We start from the raw sequence: 8896 nt of genomic DNA, 5'->3' as shown, positions 1-8896 counted from the left end.
GTTTCTTTCAGGATCAACTTCAATCAACTACAATTCTGGTTCTTACTTTCAGATCTATTCATGGTCAGTCCTCTCCTTACATCAGTGATCTGATCCAGCCTTACACCCCAGCTCGGGCTCTGAGGTCTGTGGATCAGAATCTACTGATGGTTCCTCGCACACGGTTCAGGACCTAAGCTTTGGAACGATCTTTCTCTCTCTCTGTGTTTGATAGAGTCTACTGACTCCTTTAAGAAACATCTTAAGACGTTTCTATTTGTTCAGGCTTTTCCTTGATTTTCTGGAACTCCTGTTGTGTTATCAGTTTTATCTTAATCTTTAAAATATATACTTTATTGAATATTGTTTTGATTGTGTAAGCGCTTTGTGACCCTGGTCTGAAAAAGCGCTATACAAATAAAAATTACTTACTTACTTATGTTTTACTATCTTTTACTAACCCTCTTTTACTGACACCTCATTTTTTTAATCCATCGACACTGGATTGACTGAGGAATACAAAGAGATTAGAAGAGTTGCAAGAAGGAAATGAGAAAGTGAAAGAATAAAGAAAAATGTAGAGAAATAATCTGCGGAAGTCCCACAGTATCATTCCAAAGCCAACTGTTATTAGCAAAATTGTTTCCCGCATACCTTTTGACATGTGAGGAAAATGGTCGCTTCTACTAAAAAGTTGGATTGAAAAAAGGTGAGGTAGGGAAGAAAGGTTAAATGGTAAAACAAAAGCTGATCTCAAAATTGAAATAATTTTTCGACAGTCATTTCCCGCCAGTGATTGCTATAGCAAGTCCTTTAACTTGCTCTGAATGTCTTTTAAATGAGTCAAAAGGGAATAACATCAGGGTCACAAATCGCTTAAACAAAAGAATGATACACAGTTAAAATACATGCTTTAAAAGGCCAAGACAACGAAGTGACAAAGACAGTAGCCCAAGAAATAATAGAAAAAGCCTGCACAAATAAAGCTTAGGAGCAACAGCCTGGAAGGATTTCTCTCTTCTGGTCCTGAACCGTGTGCACGGAATCATCAATAGATTCTGATCCACAGACCTCAGAGCCTGAGCTGGGGTCTAAGGCTGGATCAGATCACTGATGTAAGGAGGAGCCTGACCATGAATAGCTCTGAAAGTAAGAACCAGAATTTTAAAGTTGATCCTGAAAGAAACTGGCAGCCAGTTAAGAGTTTTTAGGATCGGAGAAATGTGAGTTCTTCTACTAGAGCCGATCTTGCTGCAGAGTTCTTTATCAACTGCAGGCGAGACAGCTCCTTTGTGTTCAGACACGAAAATAAACTGTTACAATAGTCCAGACGAGAAGACACAAACGCATGGATTATAAACTCCAGATCATGTTGTGACACAATTTTCCTACGATATGAGATCTTTCTAAGTTGAAGGAAACTGATCCCTGATTTTTTTTTTCATCCTTCATGTTGATTAATCTGATAAATGTTTATATAGATTAAAACTTGTCCGCAATGACTTTTAAGGGTTTTTAAAATAGTCCAGGAAAAGTGTTAAATTAGCGTTAGCATGTCAATAAATTTCCCTCACATCTGCATGTTATTGCATGGATTCATTGTAACCTCTGGGACAAAATGCTGGTGACCTAGTTTTTGGAGAAATTGTTATTTAAAAAAAGAAAGTATAGTGTTTAAAGTTCTTGAGGAGAAAATATAACTTGCTGGGGTGGGTTTCTTGATTTTAACACATGCTTTAGTGACTTCATTTTGCTTTTTTTGTGTGAAACATAGATCCATAGTTGAACATTTCTAGGATGTAAACTTAATAAATAAGGCAACATATTCAGGATTTCAAAAGTAATCTGACAAGGAATCATAGTGATGGAAATGAACTTACACTTACTGTACAAAACATTCCTTCCTTATGGCTGCTAGATGAGGTTCTCTTGTGATCTGGCCACACCAGGGCCAGCCCTTAAGCAGAATAGAGAACAATTTTCCCTTTATGTTGCAGCTGCCCTCACTGCAGTTTCCAGTATTGCAGGATCAGGTCATGGTGGGATTGAAACTGCCTACTTTCTCATCAGATGATCCTTCAAGGGATCTCGAGGAGGTCATATAGGTGAAGAGATCTTTCCGTTTCAAAGGCACTAACCACCATCTTAGGGACTTCCTTACTCGTTCATTAAAAGAAGCTTCACACATTTGTCTTTCTTCTAAAGCTCCAATTGTCTATTTCACTCTGTGGTCCCGACCAAGAAGAAATCTTTTCTCTATGATGCATGAATCTCATCGGGTCAAATCAACAAATACATTTTCTCTGCTGGTATGATGAGATTCTTTTGACACAACACAGGCAGTCGTTACCTTGACTACTGAGGCTGACAGTGACACGAAGGACAAATTACTTAGCTATTCGTAAAACTCGGATCAACGGAGAGTTTCTCACAAATATGTTCGTCCTCACGTGGTATGCAATGATCAACCTCTCAATCTTAAATAGTTTATAGAGCAAGCATTGTTGAAAGTGAAAATGAGGCAGAACAAAAATATATTTGTATTGGTATGATGCAAGAATTACATAAAAGAGATCAGTAAATATTAAAAAAAAAAAACATAAAAATAAAAATATACAGTATATATATATATATATATATATATATATATATATATATATATATACGTACACAAACAGAATAAACTCTAACACAGGAGGATGGTGAGCATGATGTGGAAGCACAAGAATCTTACTCACAATATACAATCCTGCACAATACAGAGACAAGAGTTCAAAAACTGTAAATAAATAATAGGAGGATAATCTTAAATATAGGCTTTGTAAAAGGCACAAATTACCACAACAGAAAAAAAAAAACATCCAACAGAAAATGGGTAAAATAGATTATGAAAAACAACAAGAGAGTTCAACCTTTTTTGTTATTTTACAAGAAAATCTAATACCCAAATAACTGGCAAGATGAATGTAACAAGAGACACAATTACATGATGAGGGAAGAATCCATTTTAAATTCAGAAGATTGATATAATGTTTTCTTAATTATACCTAATGGCAGAATACAAGGGATAATCTAATAAAAAACAATCTCACAAAAGTAAAGTGATGAGTTGTGAGGTAGAATATGATTAACATGAAGGATGCGGACTGATAATCTAATTCTACTACCATTCGACTGGATTTAAATTACCTGTTTGATTAGGAAGAGATAGTCTTACAATTAAAAACGACTAGAGAGCAAGAATTCAACCCATCTCTTGAGAAAAGAAACTATTTCATTATTTTATTCTGTACTGCCACCACAAAATAATCCTATGTTGCGGTTACATTACAACACTGGTATTAAAGGTGTCTGATGCTGATTATTACAATACAATTATGAGTAATCTGAATCTGAATCCACTTCTTCGGACACAGTGTCTTCATCGCTGCACTCCATGATCCAATTCTACATATTTCCAAATGATATTCAATTATTCTGAGTGTAACCCAGTTTCATCGTTGTTTTCTACCTTTCCATCTCAGCAGGCGGTGCTTTCACAATCATCATCGGGCCACTTTCCAAAATTAGATCAAGTGCTTTTATTCGCTCACTACAACAGACAAGTTTATTTATAGACCTAAAACCTAAAAACCTCTTCTGGTCCACCGTGTGCAGTTTAAATTTTACATGGGAGGAATAAAGTCTGTGACTGCTGTGCGTTGGTCCACATTTCTTTCAATGAAAAGACTTTCAACAAAGCTTCATCTGGTCAATTATTGATCTGTGACACAGTTGTATGTTGAAATGGAGCAGAATGGTAATGGAAAGTGACTTTTGTTGTGGTTTGTTTAGACCGAAGTGACGTGTTATCATGAACAACAATCTGATTGTGGAGTAATAAAAGGTCGTATTCCATCATAATGTTCAACTTGAGGTGTGGTCCACATTGTGCCCAAAGAGAGCTTCAATCTCATTTGACTGACTTTTCCAAAACAACTCGTGCAGCTGAAAAAAATGACTTGTTTTTCCATCTGGTTCAGATCCAGCAGGTTTCTCTCCCTCCGGCTGTAGAACTCCATCTGTGCTCATGACGACCTCCGGCTCCACCTCCGAGAGTGTTTCCATCAACAGCTGTACCACAGCATGCCAACCCCAACTCAGTCTTTTACAGTAGGTGAGTCCTTTATTGCACGACTGTGTTGATACATGCGATGGCAGTGTGCTGTTTGAAGTCTAAAGCAGTGGTTCTTAACCTTGTTCGAGGTACCAAACCCCACCAGTTTCATATGCGCGTTCACCGAACCCCTCTTTAGTGAAAAATATATATATTTTTTTAATTCAAGACATAAATATGTATATGATATGTTTCTGTATTCCCCGTCTAAAGTGTTCCTTTAGTTTTGCTCGTGCGAGACTAGAGTTGCTCAACTTGGCGTTGCAAATCATGCAAATATGACGCTCACTCCCATCACATTCCGTATACATGTGAATCCATGTTGTACATATTCGTCCGACCACTTTCTTTTTTTTCCCAAAATAGTTAGTATGAATTAAAATATTAACTAAAAAATCACACAACATACTACCACCACAGTTGCACTTTGACTACTGAGCACTAAATTCACTGCAGCACAGATTGTCCAAACAGTGTAGCATGATCATCTGCAGCGAGTGATGGCCAAGCACGGTGTGTCATCACAAATTTAAACCCCTAGGGTTCGATCGAACCCAGGTTAAGAACCACTGGTCTAAAGGAAGGTGAAGCAGGAAGCTGGTATTGGACCCAAAATAAGGGAGCAAAAGGACAACCTGGAATTGTGGGTTCAAACAATCCGATCTCAATTTCTTTTTGAATTAAGGATCACTGATAACAATTTTTGAAGGACATTCTTTGTAAACATTTTAAACCAGAATAGCTTCTAATATCGTGCTGTGTTGGCTACTAAACCAATTAGGTAACACAAAATAATTGACTGATCCAGCCCCAATACATCTTACCTTATATTCATACTTTTATAACTAGAGATGACGTTTCAACTCCATATTGTCTTCTGAACTGAAGGTACAAATGAAACACTAATATGACTTGTGTGAGTCCACTCATGTCCTCACACCTGAAGGCAACACATAGACTGATCATGTGCTGTTTAGACTGTTGATACTGGATCTATAAGGACTGTCCATCGCATTTAAATAAAAGATTGTACTAGTTGGCAGAATGACACAAACCATCACCTCTGAAACTTTTCCCCCAACATTTGTTTGTTGCAAATTATGGTTAACGTTTTCTATACCATGAACACTTTGAAACCTCAAGAGGTATTGCTGTGCCAGTTTGATTATTTATAACATAACTGTTTACCATCTTAAGTGAGTCATGCATTTGACACCATGGAATAGTGGGAAACCACACATCACATCACAAGTCATCTAGACTATCTACGCCACTCCTCTTACCTATGGTCGCGAACAGTGGCGGCCGGCCCATAGAGGGCGCTTGTGTCATGGTATCATTAAAATGTGTTTTCATTTGTATCTTAACAAGAAGCATAATAAAAATAAATCATCATTAATATTCATCATTAGCTGTCAAAGTTTTTATTTCTAAATTAAATAATATTGTCTAAGTTAAGACCACTATCTTCGACTGATTCTTTCAATGATATATGCAGATAAATTTACTGGCACAAATAGCCCCACATACAATATTTTTCACCAGGCGCCACTGGTCACGAAACAGTGGGTAGACCGAAAGATCACAATACAAGCAGTACAATTTGTACCATCTTAGATGGTTGTCAGCCATTGCTGATTGGACACTAGTCTCTACCACACCGTTGTCCTGATACACAACCATAGTGATTGTTGATGAGATTCCATGTCACAGTGTCCTCACTTTAAAAGCCCACTAGATGGAACTCCATGCTTTATAATCATTGGTTCTGTACCACTAAATAAACAAAACCTCGCAACATTCTTACTGTAATCTGCGAGCGCCACCTACTGACACACTGAACACTAAAACCTCTTCACAAAATCACCACACAACATATTGGCAATTCTGTTAGTGAACTTTATTTTCTTTAAAGTACCACTCTTGGAACCAGTGAAGCACAAATATCAAGTAGGAATAATAAACAGAGAGATGAACGGACCGAAGTACCGTGTGATGAATTAACTATTTAATAAGGCTGTGACGAATACATGTTTTTTCGTCTTTGGTGGACTGATAAAAATAATAAGTGTTTCTTTGAATAAATACCAGCAACAATGCTAACAGTGAGCAGCTCCCCTTCTTAATTTCTCCTTGTGTTTACGTAGCAAAGGAGATTCATCTGAGCATCTTCAATGGAGCTAAGAATAAATTAAAACCTCACAAACGATAGATTCTGTTGTGTGTTCTCACACTTCAGCTGTTGTCTACTACCACACAAATGTGCTTCTTTGATATGCAGGAATATGATTTTGGTTTAAACAACGTGGCCCGTGCAAGTGCTGGGTTAGCAGCGTGATCAAATGAAATTAGAATCTAAGCAGAGGCGTTCACATGGATCATAATTAGACAGAGACACAACAGAGCAGCTGCTGCGGCGACTCTCCAGTGCAGATCTGTTATCATGATTGAGCAGTAAAACGCACAGACGTCACCTCAAAGGATGTGTGTTGGCACATGTTTATTAAACATTGCTAGTAAAACCGTTTTTAGTAGTACTTGATTACATAAATATATTTGTTAATGAATACTGTTGATATTGCTTACTTTCATTTGAATACGTTTGTGGATGGATGGATGGATGGATGGATGGATGGATGGATGGATGGATGGATGGATGGATGGATGGATGGATGGATGGATGGATGGATGGATGGATGGATGGATGGATGGATGGATGGATGGATGGATGGATGGATGGATGGATGGATGGATGGACGGACGGACGGATGGATGGAACCAAAAACCAAAGTGTTTTCAGTGGACGGAGCTTAAGCACATTTTCTAATGTAAATATTTAAAAGAAAAGAAAGTTTTGTACGAACAGACACATACTGATGAATACAATAGAGTCCAACATCAATTTAAGAGACACTCAAAGTAAACACATTAGTTTCCATTTAACATTTTTAACATTTGTGTCTAGACCATAGACATATAATAACGACGTAGTGTCTGTGAAGTTATCCATCTGTTACTGAACCACAGTTTTGATCTGTGGTCTTCAAATCTTGTCTTTTTATTCTCATTTAACCAGCCACACAACATTCAAAAGCTATTTCTAGCTAATGGATCTGAACAACATTTCTTTTATTTGACCTTACTTCATGGCATTGATGGTTTTATCATAGTTGTACAAAAATACTGATTCAGAAAGTGCCCAACCTGAACTCACCTCAAAACCAAATCACAACTTTGGTCAAGCTTCACGCAATAAAAAAGCAACCTGGTTCTTGTTCACGCCCTATACTGCTGCTCAGTCACCTTGCCATCATTGATGAATGATCGGTGCGGCAAGAATAAGGCGAAAACTTCACCGAGCTTTTGATTATAAAAGGTGACACCAATGTGATTTATGATAAGACGATCCAGCTCGATGAGATATGATGAGATGAGCTCTTTGAAGTGACATTTTTCACAACATGACAGCTCGTGACTTCATAACCCAGATGAGTAAAAGCAGATCGTCTCTAATGCTGTTCATTCTTGGTCAGGAATTCTTGGAACAATTGATCAGTTTCGAGGGCAACATTTAATAGTTCAGACTTAATAGAAAAGATGTTCTGGTCCGTCTCAGATACTTTTACAGCTTTCCTCAAGAGACCATTTGATATTTCTGTTTCTTGACCTCATCTTGTCAGTTCATGATCAGATCCTCGATGTTCCTCTTCAGGCTACTGAGGAGAGTTTTATCTTAGTCGGGCTGAAAGTGTAGAACTTTCAAGAGTTTTTGCCTATTCAGCTTTAAAAAAAAAGTTTTATTTAAGCCTGAAGAAATATACAGTATATATTCAGTCAATTAAATGTCCTGCACGCCTGCTGGCGGCTTAAATACAAAGTTATGCAAGTGAGCTGGCTCTGTGGGTCTGTCCTTGTCGAGAAGACTACATTCTGGTAAATCTGAGGACTTGTCAAGTGTGTCCTTACAACGCCCACAATCCTCTGCAGCAAGAAAGGTGATTTTGTCACACTTACAGAAAGGTTCCACTTTTGTGTTTGTGGCAATGAGCGACTGAATTTCTTGTTGTTATTATTGTTTTTAATCATTCTTCTGTTCTGAAAAGTACAAATCAATTTCGATACTGCTTTGCTTTTGTTTTGACCTTTATTCTCTTTCCTATTTTTATATGTTGATTTATTATATTGGTTTTGCAAGCACTGCCTTTTTCTCTCCAACTCAACCTCAGAAAATGAATTGTGGATAAAAGGAATCTTTACAAGACTTAAATGAATTTCTATCATAGTTTGATAACATAAAATTGGCAAGCTTAATATAAAAAAGACATTTTATGTGGCATGCAAGAGCTTTTGTTATCTAGTATCTTCCACTGCTTATCTGGGGTCAATACACTGGAGCAGCATCCAACGGCCCAGGCTCCCTTATCACCAGAATTCCTCCCTTCTCAGAGAAAACTAAGGCCAATTGGGAGACGTGTACTCTACTCCCGGATGGACATCTGCAACACCCCCTCATATGAAGCCTTTAAAACAGAAACTGCTGGAGATGAGAAGGTTTGGTGCTCCACATGGAAAACTGATCAGTGGGGAACCACATATATATAAAATGTGCATCCAATAATGGAGGTTGATACAGTAAAGAATCTTATTTCCTGTTTAATATTGTTGGTCGTTCTTTACTATTCAGTACATACTGTATTAAGTTTGGCCCACGACTTATGACTGCAATGTGGGTACTTATGTTTGATATCCCTGATTTATACC

The sequence above is a fragment of the Callionymus lyra genome, chromosome 2, assembly GCF_982586985.1.
Source record: "Callionymus lyra chromosome 2, fCalLyr1.hap1.1, whole genome shotgun sequence".
In the NCBI taxonomy this organism is placed as follows: domain Eukaryota; kingdom Metazoa; phylum Chordata; class Actinopteri; order Syngnathiformes; family Callionymidae; genus Callionymus; species Callionymus lyra.
Note: the sequence above shows the minus strand (reverse complement) of the source record.